Source organism: Beta vulgaris, chromosome 5 (genome assembly GCF_026745355.1).
Source record: "Beta vulgaris subsp. vulgaris cultivar EL10 chromosome 5, EL10.2, whole genome shotgun sequence".
Taxonomy (NCBI): Eukaryota; Viridiplantae; Streptophyta; class Magnoliopsida; order Caryophyllales; family Amaranthaceae; genus Beta; species Beta vulgaris.
Window position 1 is genome coordinate 32,412,650 of NC_079206.1, and position 17,407 is coordinate 32,430,056.

Consider the following 17,407-nt stretch of genomic DNA (forward strand, 5'->3'; position numbering starts at 1 on the left):
AAAGCACTCTTTAAACATGTATAAACATGATTAAAATCATAATCTAAACCAATCTCATAGTATATAACATGCTATTATGGTTTTCTAGTAATTAAAACCTTAAAAATCCATGCTTTAATGACTAAAACTTCAATCTACCAATAATAACCAAATCTGAATTTTTATTCTTATAATATATAAAAATATGTGAATTAAGATTATTTATTAAAACAGTAAATTAAATTATAAATATTTTAGAGTTGTTGTATTTTTTATTTAAGAGTATTGATTTTAGTTTATATTGATTTCTAGGCGGAGAATACTCTGTAAGATACTTTTAAAGAATGAAAATTGGTCTGTCGACTAGTTTACACAAGGTACGTACATACCTGTGTGCTATGTGATTAGTATCATGATTTAAGGAGAAAGAATTTTAGTATCATGTATAGGAACTTATTAAGTTCATATGTGATTTCTAGTATGATCGATTTTTACATGTTTTATGCCTGTGAGCAATCATGTGATTTGAGATTTATTATGAGTACTAGATGGTATGTTTGTATGAAATATTTGATGCAAGCATGTAAAAGGGAATTTTATTTATTAATTCGCATGAGGAACTAATATATGTTATAGAGATTGAATCATGTTATTCATGTATTCCCTTACAAGTATTATTTTCACTATCTTATGAGGACTGTGGGCCTTATTTGGTAAGTTGATAAGTTATGCCTTTTTAAAGGTAAGATTATTGTTGGCTAGGTTCAACGAAAGAAGAAGTTTGAGATTAAAAGAAAGGAGTCTTGGATTGTAAGTTGTGATCACTTATTTAATCCTAAGATAAAAGAAGTTCAGTTGTGAATGATTGATTTGTATTTCTGTGATTGCTTGTATGTGCGTGTCATAACAAGTGATAACATGTAAATAACGTAAAGCGTAACAAGATAGTTATAGACTTTAGACTAGTGCACGTCTAGGGTTGGACATTAGGAGTTGGGGTTCATGGTGAGCGTGCCATGGCTTTCCTGGGGGTGGATTGATCACCATTCTTATTTTAGTAAAAAGGTTCCTCGATATCGTAGGTCATTCTGGAATACGAGGTGGCTTTCGTATTTCGTCTTAATAGGTGAAGGCATTAGTAGATAAGACAGCTTGGGTCCAAGTAACTATTCCATTAAAGTAATAAAAAGATGTTTGGAGTTTAGTTCAGTAAAAGTTGTCTGCAGATTATTATATGATTATATTATTATCTACCTGCATGTTATTTATGTAGTATCATGTTAGGAATGCTTATGTTTTAGTATGTAGTATTCAGCTTTGCTGATTACGTGCTTTGTTTGTGTTTGTGATCATGGCTTTGCCTTATTGATCGTGTAATGATCCATTTTGGTGAGCAGATTTAGTATAGCTTTGACATTACAGGTTCGCAGATGTGCATCATCGGGAATCTGGAATGGAGAGAATGTGTAACTAGTATAATTTATTTTTCTGCATTAGTAGGAACATAATTTATTATATTTGTTTGAATAAGATTTATTTAGAGTGTTGATTTCTAAATACTTGTTTATTTATTTATTTATAATAAAAGGTTAAAGTTTAGTTATATATTTTCCGCTGCAAAATTCTAAATAAGCCGATACGTTATTACACGGGCGATAATACTTGGGTAATTCTCTAAGTTTATATTATAAAGGTATTTCTGAAAAGAGAGAATTATCGGGGTGTTACATGTCGCCTGTTGCCGCTAACCGCCCCTGCCAACCATCCTTCGCTACGAAAAATGTCGTTGTTTTAGTCGATTCAAAAAACAATTCAATGTTTTACGGTTAGAGGTTGATGTTGTGGAGAAGAAGCTTCAGGAGAGAGAAACTAAGGATGTGACACTAATCGAAGAAATTGAAGAGGGAAATCGAAGTGGGGGAGCGAGGCTGTGGGGGGTGGGGAAGGGGGTGAGGGGATCCCGCTATTGGGTGGTTAGGCGGGGTTGGTGGTGCTGTCGTTGCTGGGTGGGGCTGTAGGGGTTCCGGTTTGGTTGGTTAGGGCTTTAGATTGGGGTGGGGTCAGGTGGTGAAGTTAGGATTAGGGAATTAGAGTTAGGCGTTAAGGGTTAATATAGGTTAATATAGGTTAATTAGTGTCTTTTGAAAAAAATTAAGCTTAATGACTAACGACAGTATTATTATAAAACTCGTGGGTACCTGTGAATTTTGAAAATATAGGGGGTACTTGGTGAATTTTTTAAAAACTCGGAGGTATCTGGTGAAAAAATTATTATTTTAAGCGAAAATCACCTCTTGTGATTACTTGAGGTGAGAGAAAATGTAGGAAGAAACAAACCCATTGATGGCGGCAGAGGCGCTGGTTGTGGTGGTTGTTGCGGCAGACATATCAGCCATCAATGGATGAGAGGAGAGAGAGGTGGAGCGGGGGGCTTGGACGGTGGTGTTTTCATCTTCTTCAACACTTGAAACCAATCAAACCCCGAAATTTGAGGCTGAAAATTGCAAGAAAAAGAGTTTTGGAAGCTTCAATTGTGATTAAAAAAGAGTATTTTATGGAGCTATGATGAAGATGAAAGAATTGATTTGGTAATTTTTACGGGGTTTTGTTTGCTTCCTTCACAAGGTCCCTCCAAATATTTAACAATGTCTATGTGTTTTACTTTGTTCCTTATTCCTCTTCTAATGTCTATGTTTGCTTCAAGATTGTCATGTAGCATAAGTATTTTGTTTATGCGCTATGTTCTCTAACTCCATAATGCATTGTGTTGAGCACAATATGCTATTTGAGGAGGAGTATTCTTTCTATGATCTTATATTTCCTTTGTTCTGTTTTAAATGAAACATATGCTTTTTCACCCAATCCAACGCGCTTCTTTAATCATTAATATATTAAGTTGTGCACACGTAATATATATAAAAAAAATTATAATTTGTTAGTATGCATCGACACGAATCTAACAAGACCCCACTTACCTATCTTTTTCGTAATATAATGAAGAGAAATTGGAGTCAAAATTGATCAATGAATAGTGTCATTTCACCCAATGTTTCATTTAAAACATAATGGAGGAAGTATAAGATACTTATGGGTTGTGAGTGATTAATATGACGAAAGAAACAAAAGATGCATGACTTTAGTGAAAAAATTAATAAGGAAAGGCGAAAATAAGTGGTATACATCAAGAATGGATAATAGTCATAAACTCATAATACTAAGCATGGTTTTGGGGTCAAATTGCTCATAGCGAGGTTGCTAATAGCAATGGCATACAAACAACTTTAATGGCTTAACTATTTCATTGGAACAATAAGTGACGAACACAAGTCAAACTCTTTTTTATTTTACATTGCAAAAAAGAACAAAAAACTTAAAAAGTCGTGTGCTTGTTGAACTAGCTCCCTATGTACCCTTACTAATGTTGCTACTATTGTACGGATTTCAAAAATTGTATGACTTAAGGAAATCGTCGTAGCACGTTGATGTTGTAGATGTTTGACTAACACTGTTGAGTCTGTGTGAATAGTGACGCTTGTGAATTGCATATGTTACGCCCATGTTAAGGCCTGAAGGCAGGCCTTAGCTTTAGTTGCAAGAGCGGAAGAAACATGAAAACTTATACCTAATTTGTCCCGAATACCACCAAAGGCATCCATCGCCACCCAAGCTGCACCCCCCCCCCCCCCACACACACCTATGTTATTGTCCCATGAGCCATCGGTCTGGATAATGACCTCTGGGCCAGAATGCGGACCTCCTCCCTAATTTTGCAACAAGGAACCCTAGAGGATAATGAATGCTTTGGATTGTCAAGTTGTGGCTGCACCACTTGAAAAGAAAATGTGGCTTGAGAATGCATTCCTTGATCCAAGTTTTCTTTGAAGACGTCTAGAGTTGCCCGGCAGTGCCTGAAAACATGTGCATTTCTTGTTGTCCAAATAGCCCGGAGAATATCCAAAAAGTGAATGAGTCGAGTGTCGTTATACCCATCCTCCTTTCTGAAGTAAATAATCTTGTCCCTTAGCCATTTCTTGAATTCGAAAAGAGGGTCATCGACGAAATGTATAGCCAAATCAGAGTTGTTCCACACTTCCTCCGCTAGAGGGAAAAGCAAAAATAAGTGTGTTAAGGTTTCCTCTGAATACAAGCAAATCGGGAACAACGTTGTATACATCGGTCAATCATACCTTTTATTTGTGGTAGTAGCATTTGCCACATCTTCCATAGGAAGATCTTCCATTTTGGCATGATGTTTTAGACCCCAGATGATACGACAAAATTTCGTATCCAAGTTATCTGTCATGCGGTGGATGTTGTGTTGCTCTTGTTGAGAAAGATAGAAATACCCTGACTTAGTGGTGTATTCCCCTCAACTAGTGAATGGCCAATCTTAGACATCAAGTTCATTTGGATTAGAAGGTAATTCAAGGGCTCTTATAATTTTTAACCGTAGTTGATGGATAGTAATGAGAAAGATGGCGAAAGTCCCATGTTTGACTATTCTCATCAATGAAATCTGCCGCTTTGAGTCATGCAACGTTCGTCAAGGAAACCTCATCTTTGAAAAGGGGAACAGTCCCATGTGACCAACGACTAGACGAAGCATGAATAAATCGACCATTACCCCACTTTCCATGCTAACCCCTGAATTAGAGTTGTCTCCGCAGCTTGCAACCCTCGGCTACCCCAAGAAGCATTGTGGCGCCTAGTGTAAATACGAAAACCTTGTTGCTTGGGGTCTTTAAAAACACGAGATACTAGAAGCTGGGGATGTTGTTGCATACAACGAACTTGTTTCATTAAGAGGGCTTGATCGAAATTACCGATATTGCGGATGCCAAGCCCACCCATACCTTTAGGCATTTGGAGAATATGTTTGCTACGCCAATGAATACCTGTAGATTCCGATGTTCCCCAAAAAAATCGGTCAATCATACCTTTTATTTTATGAGCAATATGAAGAGGTATGTGAAACATTGCCAAGTGATGAAGGATAGAAGCCATAACTATAGTGTTAATCAAGATAAGCTTAAATGGCTGAGAAAGTGTATGATTACTCCATGTCCAATTTGAGAAGCTATAGTGTCCCATAATGGGGTAAAGTGTCGGGATTTCTTCTCTTGGATATCAATTGGCACCCCCAAGTATGTCCTCATGTTGATGTGAGATTCCATTCGAAGCAAATCCTTATAACTTTAATTTGTTGATGATTAGTAGAAATGTTGGGGCTAAACTTAATAAAGGATCTTTGCGAATAAGAAGTTGGTCCGAGACCTTAGAGAACTTTGAGATTAACGAAGTCAGGGCAGTACAAGCTTCCTGTGAGGCTCGAAAAAAGAAAAACGCATCATCTGCAAAGAAAAGATGTGAAATAGAAGGGACACGTTTCCGAATAGGAGTACCTTTGAAGAGCTTAATATTTGTATCCATAGTTGTCATCCTTGACAAAATATCCACGCAAAACAAAAAACGTTATGTTGATAATGGATTAGCCTAGCGAAGGTCGTTGTCAAATGCCTTGGTGGCCCTACCACTGATCATGATTCGATAAGAAATTGTTATAATACATTAACGGATTAGACGAATCCAATAATCAGGAAAGCCATAAACTTTAAGAATCTTCAATATAAAAAGTCAATTGACTTGATCCTAAGCCTTATTCATATCAAGTTTCATAGCTCCAAGATGACGAAACCCTGAACGTTGCTTGTTGATTATGTGCATCATTTCATGAGAAATCAAGATATTATCACTCATATGTCTCCCTGATATAAAGGCATTTTGATAGTCTTCAATGAGTTCGGGGAGGAGAGGCTTCATTCTCATAACCATACATTTAGATATACACTTAAAAATGATATTACAAAGGCTTATAGGTCATAAATAGTTTACCTCTTCGGGCGGGGGGGGGGGGGGGGGGGGGAGGGGAGGGAGAGATGTTTTTGGAATGAGGACGAGCAATGTTCTATTCCGTATTTGAGTATGAACCCTGTTGAAAAGAATCGTTGGACTACAATTGTAACTGATTCACCTAGAAAAGACCAACGCCGTTTAAAAAATTCAACTGGATAGCCATCGAGCCCAGGGGACATCGTTGGAAATATTAAAGATAACTTCCTTTATTTCTTCTGTAAAGAAGGGAGCTAGTAGTAATTGTTGTTGTTCAGCTGAAATTCGGGGAAGGTGAAGTTCCCTCAAGACCAAATCAATCTCCTCAGCATGTTGTTGAGAGTGAAGATCCAAAGAAGGCTTATGCGAATAGAGTTCTTTAAAATGATTAAGAATCATCGCAGCAATATCATCCTCATTATCAATCCACTCACCTACACTATCCTTAAGCATATATATGTAACTCCGTTGTTTGCGTTGGTGTACACGTTGAAATAGAAATTTGGAAGGAAGGTCGCCTACTCGTGTTAAGTGATCTCGCATGCGTTGCTTTCCAATATAATATACCAATATTGGCTTCTTCGAAAAGTGTAGTGCGTCTATGTAGATAATTGGTGCCTTGTTGGCGAGTGGTAATGTAGAAATTAGCCTTCCAATTTACCCCACGAAACATTCGTTGGTCCAGGCACCAAGCCTTCATATGTTCTCGAGCAAAATTTAACTTCCTTGACAGAATAAACATAGGAGGCCTGTGAATTTGCAGTGTCCATACCTTGTTGATGATATCAGTTATTTGGGACTGTTCAAACACCATGCCTCAATTTGATATGGTCTTTTGAGCGTTGTAGTGGAAAGTTTTGTTTGAAGCAAAATAGGGGCATGATCAGAAACAGTAAGGGGAAGGTTGCGAACACTAGTATTTGGAAATCCTCCAACCAATCCAAAGAGACATAAGCGCGATCAAGATGCTCAAGAATTAAATAATTCCTTTCTCTGACATTGGACCATGTGAAACGAGGTCCGTGGAATGGAACATATTGTAAATTTAATGTCTGTTTCCAAGCTATAATATCTTCCCATCCTCTCATATAAGTAGTACCCCCTAATTTATTAGCATAAGCATCGACTTGATTTATATAACCAATTATCATAAATTTTGAATACGAAGTAAGAATTTGTTGTACATCACACCAAAGTTGTTGACAGTGTTGTTGTTGAGACGACCCATACAAAAATATCACACACCATTCCTTCCCATTACTTGTCATTATCTCATAAAAGATAAAATTCCTAGTTTTACAAACTTCTACCATCATAAAAGGGCTCCAACAAAAAACAACTAGCCCCCCTGAGTTCCTTTAGCATCAACACCCAGCACACAACTAGGATTACTAGATATTAGGATATTATATACAACATCTACATTGGTTTTAGTTTCCTGTAGGAACAAAAAAGTAGGAGTAAAGTGCAAAAGTAGCCAAAAGAGGTAAGGAACTACCGCGTTGTTACTGGCATTAAGGAAGCGGCAGTTCCAAGAAAGGTACTTCATGGTGTTGGTGGTTGCTGAGGGGAAACCGCAACCAGTTCATTTTCCTGTGCTTCAGTCGTATCTTCGATATTCTCTGTTGGTGGATCATTCATAGCCACATAAGTCAACCGTCCCTGCACTTGTTCTTTGGTACTAACTGCTGGAGGTTCAACCGAGTTTTTGCTTAGTTTCGAATTCCAGTCGTCATCCGGATCCGACATAGAAAAAGTTACGGTGGACCCAGACCTCTCTTGCGTGAAACCAGTGAGGTAATCTCCAAGCCCGCCTCAACACCTAAAGTTACAATATAGTGGATTTCATCAACGGAAAACATATAGTGAAATTATATGCAAATATAGTGGAGGAATCAATTAAAATGTTTTAATATGCAGGAAGATGTAAGTTGTGTAGTATATATTGTGACACGTGTTCTAACATATATAATAATTTAGAATCTGCATGATATAGTGAGTATCTGAATGCTATAGTGAGTTTCTGCATGATATAGTTAGTGTCTGAATGATATAGTGAATTGTTTAGAAAGGATACAATTTCTGCATGATATAGTATGTTTCTAAATAATATAATGAGCTTCTTCATGATATAATGGGATTCTTAATGATATAGTGGATTATTTAGAAACGATGTAATTTATGTATATGATATAGTTTGTTTGTGAATGATATATAATGGGTTTCTGCATGATATATTGGGTTTCTGCATGATATAGTGAACAGTTTAGTAACGATACATGCTTTTGGCCTGGTACACACTAATAATAACGTGAACCGGGTCCACGCAAGTCAGATTGATCTTTTGAATCTAATTACAATAGTGGCATTGTGTTGTCATTCCTGCTTTGGAGCTCTTGAAATATGCCAAATTAAAGAGATGACGCATGCATAAGTTATATAAATCAATTTTATATGAAGGATATTATACCTTCAATGGTTATAAAAAATTAACTTAATGTGTTATAATAATTTCATTAGAATTGGTATAGTTATTAGTACTAAAAATTATATATACAGAAATAAATAGGTACATTATTTTGTTAGAAATAAATTAATCATGTTATTGTAATTAATATTATAATTAAATAATATGTCATGTTTATCTTATAGAATCTCTACAGCTACTTCTACCAAACACTTATATTTTAAACAGCTAATTTCACAGCTAAAAATTGACAGCTACTAACAGACAACTAACAGCTACTCGAACAAGTAAGAGATAGTCCAACAACTAACAACTACTCTAACAACTACTTTTGCCTAACAAGCCCGTAGTTACTTATATTGAATGGTATTATTAGTTTAATATATCTATATTCCATTTTTCTTCAAATTTTAATTTTGCAATAATGAGTTTAGTTTTAAAAATTTCAATTATGAGAAAACTATTTGAACCTGATTTGGAAAAAGATATTGGGGGTGTTTAACAAATAGAATTTTGGAGCAAAAAGAGAGTTTTGGACTAAAAACTCTCAAAATGAAAAAGCTCCTAATAAGAGCTTTTTCTTTAGAGGATTAGGTAAAAATATGTTCAATGACTTTTTTGTTTCTAATAATACTACTACACATTGTGTTAAAATGTCTATTAATGTCATTCCACTCAAACAAATGGAAATAAGCCTTTAGCAATTAGTTAATTACCAAACACATTGATAAAAAAGAAGTTGTCAAATCAGCAGTGAAATTTGCTGAATAAAAAGTTAAAACTCTAACAACAAACTCTAAACTCTAACAGTTAAACTCTAATAAACTCTAAACTCTATTTGTCAAACAGGGCCATTATATATAATTTGGACTGGACGAGACTGGTTGTGGACTCAAAAAAATATTTTTGACTGGACTGTATTGGACTCATAAAAAGTTAAGACTAAATTTGGACTCAATTTCTTGAGTCAAAATTTTTTTAGGATTGGGTTTAGATCTGCTAAATTCCAATCTAGTTATCCAATTTACACTTTGTAGCCTGTGAATGTTGGACCAATAAACCCTGAAAGTTGAGGTCAAAAAAGGTCCTTTTATTTGCTAACCAAGACTAGATAAGTTATTTGGCATGACACGAATTGAAATAATTGAATTATCAATAATATTATTAATGTGTAGATTACTTGACAAAGTCGGAGTTTGTTAAAAATGCATATCCTTATTTTTTATGAATAAATGATGAGTGAGATTTATCACTCTTAAGTAATATTTTAGTCCTTTACAAAAAATTTAGGGCTTTTCAAGCTGCATTTTAATAACATTTTCGAGATTTTACCATAGTTGTAATTACATCATTTAAGAGAAACTGTAACTGTACCCTCCATCCCTTTTTACTATGGATGGCAATGAGTCGGATTTGGATCAAATCCTTATAGGCCCAGATCCAGATCTATCTTCAAGGTTGGATCTCGATCCGCCACATATCCAACGGGTCTAAAAAAGTAGCTCCCATATCCTTATACTGCAGATCTTAGCGATCTGGGTCCAAAAACGGTCCAATATGGACCTTCCCAATTCAAAAAAAAAAAAGAATCACTATACGGACTTAATTTGCAACTTAAAAAATGAAGCAAAATTGAAAAAAATATGTGATATTTTATGTTGACCCTTGAGTTTTGAAGATGACCTAACCACAAAAGACATAGTATATTTTATTTATGGTGTTGCAAGGTAATTCATGCTCGAGCTAAGAGAATACTTGATTGAAGATTAAAGCGGAGAATTAATCAAGATTGAAGTAAAGATGTTCGAGAAATGAAGAATCAAGCATGGAATGAAGATTAGAATACATTAGGGTATTTATTAATCTTCTTGTTAAGGTTGAGTAAAAGCTTTATTAAGTTCGTGGTGAATTCTCAAAGGAACTTGGTTCTGTTCCCATGAAAGGAACAGACCTGGCACTATAGGAACAAGGCTTAGGAACAAGACTTAATAATTAGGGAACAAGACTTTAAAACTAATTTAGGAACTTCTAAGTGACTAATATTGTGCGCCTAAGATAATTGTGTGCCCAATATAGTTGTTAGAGTTTTTAGGGATAATTTGACTAAGATCCATTATTTTAGGAAGTTAGTTTAAGTTTGTTAGGAAAAGATTTTAAATAGATTTTCTGATTTTAAAATAATTGATTTTCAAATCTTATCTTTTTAAAATATATTTTTATCTTTTATATTTTATTTAAAAGATTTAGTTTTCAAAAATATATTATTTCCGGTTTTCAAAATGTTTCGGATTTTTTGAAATACAAAACTGTTTTCCGGTTTTTATAAAAGATTTTGAAAAAGATATTTTTCCTAAAAACTAGCTAAAGGATTTTATTTATTTATTTCCTAAAATCTAGATTACACGCCTAAGGTTTACTGCTACACGTTTATGTAGTTAGTGGATTTAGTGGCTTAAGTTAATTATCCTCCAAGTATTTAATTAAATTAAATAAGATTAATTATTCTCCAAGTTTGCAAAACCACGTAATATGTTACTGCTTCTATGAAGTGAAGTAGTGGATTAGTGGATGCTTTACATGACATGGAATAATTAATTTAATTTAATTAATTAATTAAACATCATGGAGAACATGTGATAATGGTCTAAGTTAGTGGAAATCATGTCTTGTCTTAATGGTCTATAAATAGGCGCCTAATTCATTTGAGTAAATGTGCTGACTTATAGTCACACCATGTGTGTCTGACTTAGTTAATTTGTCTTAAGTTATCTAAAGTGTCAGTGCCTTTCCTTAAGAGAATTCATACTTACATTAATCGAGTTTATTACTCTTCCATTGTTTTACAAAGTGTATTTTTGAGAAAAGGGTTTGAGTGAACTCTTGTAAGTGTGAAAAGCTTTGAGTGAAGCAAGAGAAAGAGAAGAGAAAGAGAAGAGAAGAAAGGAACTTCGAGTGAAGTTTGAGAGAAAACGTCAGTTGTTGGGAACTGTCGTTGGGAACTTGAGTTGAGTGACTTAAGTTGAGAATCGAGAGAAAAGTAATAGGTTGTAATCAGAGTTGTTTTGGCCTATTATAGTGGAAAGTTGTTTAAAATCCCTTGTGGTCGAGGTTGTTTCTTCCTACTAGGCCTAGGAAGTTTTTCCTCGTAATATCTCTCGTGTTCCCATTGTTTGTTCCCAAGTTTACTTTTAATTCCGCAAAAAAGTAGTGCTTATTCTCTCACTATAATTCACCCCCCCTCTTATAGTGCTCATATTATACAACATTTTACATCACCAATACAAACACAATTGAAGACCAAAAATAACAATATTTTTTAAAAAAACTCGAAATTCATTAGCAAAAAAAAAAGTACATCTAACCATATCATCATATAAACAACAACAGAGATACAAAGTAAAAAATACAACAAATTGATTAAATTCCATGTCATGGGTTGGGGAATTCTTAGAGAGCTTGTGTTGACTTTATTATATTACAATTGACTTTTACATTTGTAGTTGAGTTTTGACTTCATGTTGGTTTGACTTTTGGAGTTGACTAAGTTTTTTTTCAAAGTTATTTACTATTATTTCCGCTGTAAAATTCTGAATAAGCTGATACGTTATCGCACGGGCGATAATGGTTTGATAATTCTCTAAGTTTTATATTGAAAAGGTATTTTGAAAAATAGAGAATTGTCGGGGTGTTACTGTAAACGTTTAGGCTCATTATTTCAAGGTCATGGGATCAAACCCCACTAGGGGATCTTTGGGGGGTGAGGTTTCTGTTACCGTCCCTCTCTCTCCCAAGAAGTTTGATCTGCAAACCTAACTAGCTAAACCTGAAAGAAGTATCAACTTAGTAGGGTCCATTCATCTTTCCTACCTAAAAAAATATTGTATTGTCAAAACACCAAAGAGTAAAATGAATAATATATGGATTATTTCAATCTTCTATTCTCCCTCTTTCACAACATATTCATTTTTTAAATATATGAACTTAGTCCATACTAAATTAGTGTAGACCTAATGCTAACTCATGTGATTTATGAAAAAAAGGATCACTATAAAAAAAATATAAAAGATAATAGACAAAAAAAAGGTTACTATATCACAAAGTGAAAATTTAATCATGATAAGCTAATGTGAGAAAGAGTTACTATTAAGGATGGCAATTGGACGAGGCAGGTGCGAGGGATGGTCCCTCTACACCCACACCCGCATAAAAATCTCATCCCTATCCCCGCCCCACCACCCATTGCAGGGAAGAATTCCAGACCCATCATCGCCCCACCACTCACATGAGTACCCACACCCGCATCGTACCTGCGTCTTCCTCACAACTATCTTCCCATTAAATTCACCAAAAAATCTGCCATTAGCCCATTATAATTGTCTACTTCACAATATAATGTAGAAAAAGAAATTTAAAATTGATAAGTCACCACATTCAAATGCATTAATAAAAAAAATATTCAATTACATATTAAATATGTCTTCAAATACATATAAAATGTCATCAAATATGTCAATCAATCAAGGTAAGATGTTCCAATTGTTTCTGCATCACGTTCATATTTGACCTCTTCCATTAATTTAGATTACTCCAATTCTTTCGTTTCACCTTCAATGTAAGAGCATTAATAAGTCATTAGTAATTAGCAAGCACATATATTCAATACATAAAAATAATATGACATAATTTTACCTTTAATGTCAGCTCATAGCTAATTTTGAGTACACATCAAAGCCTCTATGATTTCTGGTAGAAGACAACTATGATAATGACTTAAAACACGTCCACCTGTGCTAAATGCATATTATGATGGGACAGTAGAGACAAGAATGCTCAAAATATCCATTGCTATTCTTTGAAGAATTGGGTATGAGTTTCTGTTAATCTTTCACCAATTAAGAATATCAAAATCAGTAACAAGTGGTACATTAGGGTCTCCCAAATACTTCTCCAAAACTGATTTATTATTCATTTGAATTTGATGTTGCTCCAAATATTCTGCAAATTCTTGCATTAAACCATCTCCAATCACTCTACTAGTACTAACAAATGTATGGTTACTGGAACCTTGGACTCTCCCATTCTCAGACTCGTATTCATCCACTAATTGCTTAAGAAGATCTTGAATTTTGTTTACTTCTCTATCAACCTCAGAACCATTTTATAATTTTACAAAATGGAACCGAATAAGATCCATTTTATTTCTAGGGTCAAGTATAGTTGCAACAATAAACTATTAACACCACCCAATATTTGTTATACTTTTCAAACATTACTCCTACCATTTTTCTCAAATAATCATAAGGGGGTGAAATCCAATTAGTCAAAGCAAACCAAAGGGCACAAACTTTGGAAAGTAGATATTGGCCGTTGGATATTCTGATGATGCAGAAAAGTCAAAGGTAATGGTACTGAACACTTCGAGTTTTTCACAATTTTTCTCAACCTTAATCCAATCTTCACACATTGGTGGGTTCTTATAGAGATTACCTCAATCACCCAAAACAACAAAAAATTCTCTAAAATTAATAACAACCGAAAGCATTTTATAAGAAGAGTTCCAACAAGTCTTATAATCAAGTGCCAATTTTCTTTTAAATTCATGAGCTATTTTCTTAGGTACTTGTTCAAACTTAGGACCCTTTTATCAGATGCCGTCCAAAACACAACACTTTCCCAATTCTTTGGAGACCTTCTGACAACACAAAACTTAGTAAATCTTGAACTACCAAATTCAGTACATGTGCACAACAACGCATATGGAAAAATTCACCATGTAACATAAGTGAACCATACCATAAGGAAACTCATCACGCAAAATATCCATCATAGCGTCATTAGTAGTGCAATTATCCACAATTATGGTAGACAATTTGAGGTCAATATTTCAAGATTGGATACATTCTTTCAATATTTCAGCTAACACAATTGCGGTATGAGGATCTGGGACAAGGCAAACCTATAGAAATATGATGACATATAAAAATAAGAAACTAGGGGGAAGATAATCTCTAAATGGAAAGAGTTTACACTAAAAAAATCAACTAGAAATGTATTGACAAACAAATGAAATTTATAACAAAAGCAATTAACATGAAGTGCACAAGAAAAATCAAGTTAAAGTGCAATACCGAATTATTCGGCTTTGCCATCTCCAAGAGCTATCAATAAAATGTACAGTGACAACCATATAACCTTTACTTTGGTTGCTCGTTGTCCACATGTCAGTTGTTAAGGCAATCCTACTCTTTGCTTTCCTCAACAATATACCAATATTCTCCTTCTCAGATTCATATCTTGCCATGATGTCTTTCTTAGTTGTGTTACGACATGGTACTTTGAATCCTAGTTGAAGTGTGGAGGAATACTTTCTAAAACCATAGTGGTCAACCATGCTAAAAGGTACTCATGACAAACAATTTCTGCCAATGTCTTTCTTTCTCTTGTTGAAACTCATACGGTGGCAATGTCAACGTGTTGCTCATCACTAGCTTTTGCTTGTGAAACAAACAACCTAGTTTGTCTAATAAGGTCTTGACATTTTCTTTTCGGACAAATTTTTGTATGGTCCTTCAAATGAGTAGTTCCCGCTCTTCGTCCCCCAGCAAGTTGCTTTAAACAATAGTTACACTCAACCTTAATAGCATCCCCCACTCTCTTCCTGGTAAAATTAGAGTATTAGACCATGCTTTTGATGTGTGTCTAGAGGTTAGTGGTAAAACAAAAGGATCCTGTGATCCAATTTCAATTGGACTTCATCATCATCCACAAAAATTGGAGTACAACTAGCTGATGTTGACTTTTTTGAGGATTTGGGAGTACACCCATATTTTCATCATTCCATTTCATAAATATTCACAATAGCTAACTAGGTATCCTTGTATAATGTATTCAACATAATGTGTCAGGAAAAGGTTTCTAATCAATGTTTTCACAAAATAAACTGTGAAAAAATATCAGTGAGAATCTCTCTTTTAAGTTCATCATTTATGTAATTTTTATATCCATTAAATTCAGATAAATGTTGGAAAAACAGTGTGGGAAACCATAAGTTAATAATTTTACAAATTCACGAGTAGTAATCAGTTGTGATAACCACATTTGTATAAGTCAAATTGCTTGTATATGTTTTAAGCCTAAACACTACTAACTTCAAAGAGAAACGTTTAGATAAGCACATTATAAGGCATGTGAAAGGCTATGCTAGCTGCAGGGGCGGATCTATTAATTAAGTAACAAGGGGTAGCATATGCTACCCTTAAAAATAATTTGAAAAAAAAATTTGGCTGCAAAAAAAAAAAAAGGAAAATACAAAGATATGCGAACTGTATTGCTGCACTTCGCTTGTCATCATGGTGGATTGTCTTTCAATGAATTCACCCTGGTTCAATTCTTCCCGCATAGTACAGTGTCAGTTTTTGTTTTTTTTCCCCTTTTTCCCCCTTTTTTTTCCTTTCTTTTCCCTCTTTATATTTTCCATCTTAATCAAACTCTCAAACACACTAGTAAATTCTAAGTAACATATTAAATCAAATGTTGTTCTCTAACATAAATTTATTGAAATATGTACAACTCTATCTTTTTACTTAATAAAAAAAACTTTTCACATTTGACAATACATAATTTTAAGTATTAATATATCTAAAAATTTACTAGTAATTGTTTTTGAAAATTTGGTATTTTATTGAAGTTAATAACACAAGAGCACAATTTCTTACCATCAATAGTACAAATTCCAACACTGTATATACCAATCGAACACAACATATGAATTAGTATAAAATTTTATATAATTGGTATGACTAGAGTAAATTAGCACCAAGCAATTCTTTTCGAGTAGCCAAAAATTTCAAGTACAATTTTAAAAAATGTTAAATTTAGAGCGTTAAAGTTGTAAAACGATCAAATTCAAGTTGTTGTAGCCTAAAAATCAACGGCTATAAATGTGACACGTGGCTCCATCACAGCCCTACAAGTGGCATTCTCCTAATTTGGTAAAGTACATGAGTCATAAGCTTGTATGGACTAAAGTACACTTTTCTGAGAAAAAGCTGTACTAAAACCCTTCTTATGGCCCAAAATTGTACTTAGGCCCAGAAAAGATAAAATACATTTCTGTGTAAAAGGGTGAGGTGTACTCTCCAATCAGCAATTGCCACGTGTCACAACATTATTGCTTAGCCAATCAGATGCTCCCAAATTAGGGTGACATCAAGGTACAACAATCTTTTCAGACACTATAAGTAGTCCTTGAAATCAGGGGAAAGGTATGTTTTTCAAAGCATAGTACTGTTATTCTGCCATAAATACTCTCTCTCTCTACTTTCTCTCTCTAAAAGTTCCTTCATATCCCTGATACCTGACTTAAGCTTCGGAGGGAGAAATACCACCCAAACCTCTAGGGTGGGTCCCTTTTTGCAGGTTTCAAGGCAGAGCTCAGGTTCGGGGTTCGAGTCCAGGCGTTGTTGCACAAGTCTCCTAGTTTAGAACCTACTGTTGGGGATTGTAGTATTGATTTACGAGTTTAACGCCACGTAACATTTGGCGCCTGTCTGTGGGGAGACGCAACAATGACTGATTGCCACTCATCCAATGTTGCCAGGAATAGAAGCTTTGAGATATAAGTGGAAGATACGGTGGGCGATGAGAGGCCACCCAAAGGACGAGACAGGCCCTCTGCTGCTGTTCGTCTATCTGGAGGGAGTAGGGGCCCTGTCATCCAAGAGAATCTTGACCGTCTAGTGACAGTTGGTCATCTGGAAACTGTCTTAAATGATTTCCAAGCTAGGATGGCCGCTGTCATGGAGGAGCAAATAAAAAACAATATGCTATTTTTTCAGGTTAATCCAGGTCAGGCTGCCGTGGTGCCGCCTAGGGGGCAGTCCCAAGAAGGTCGTCCAGGGACAAGGCGACCCCCTCGACAGGAGATGACAAAGCAACTTTCTAAAGAAAAGCAGCCAGCTGTCAGTGAACTAAGGAGGAAGATGGACTGGAAGTTGGTAATTCGTCCTGGAGATAACATTCCTCCTAGTGGTCATAAGATGGAGACGGATGCTAGGGAGTACTTAGAGGCCA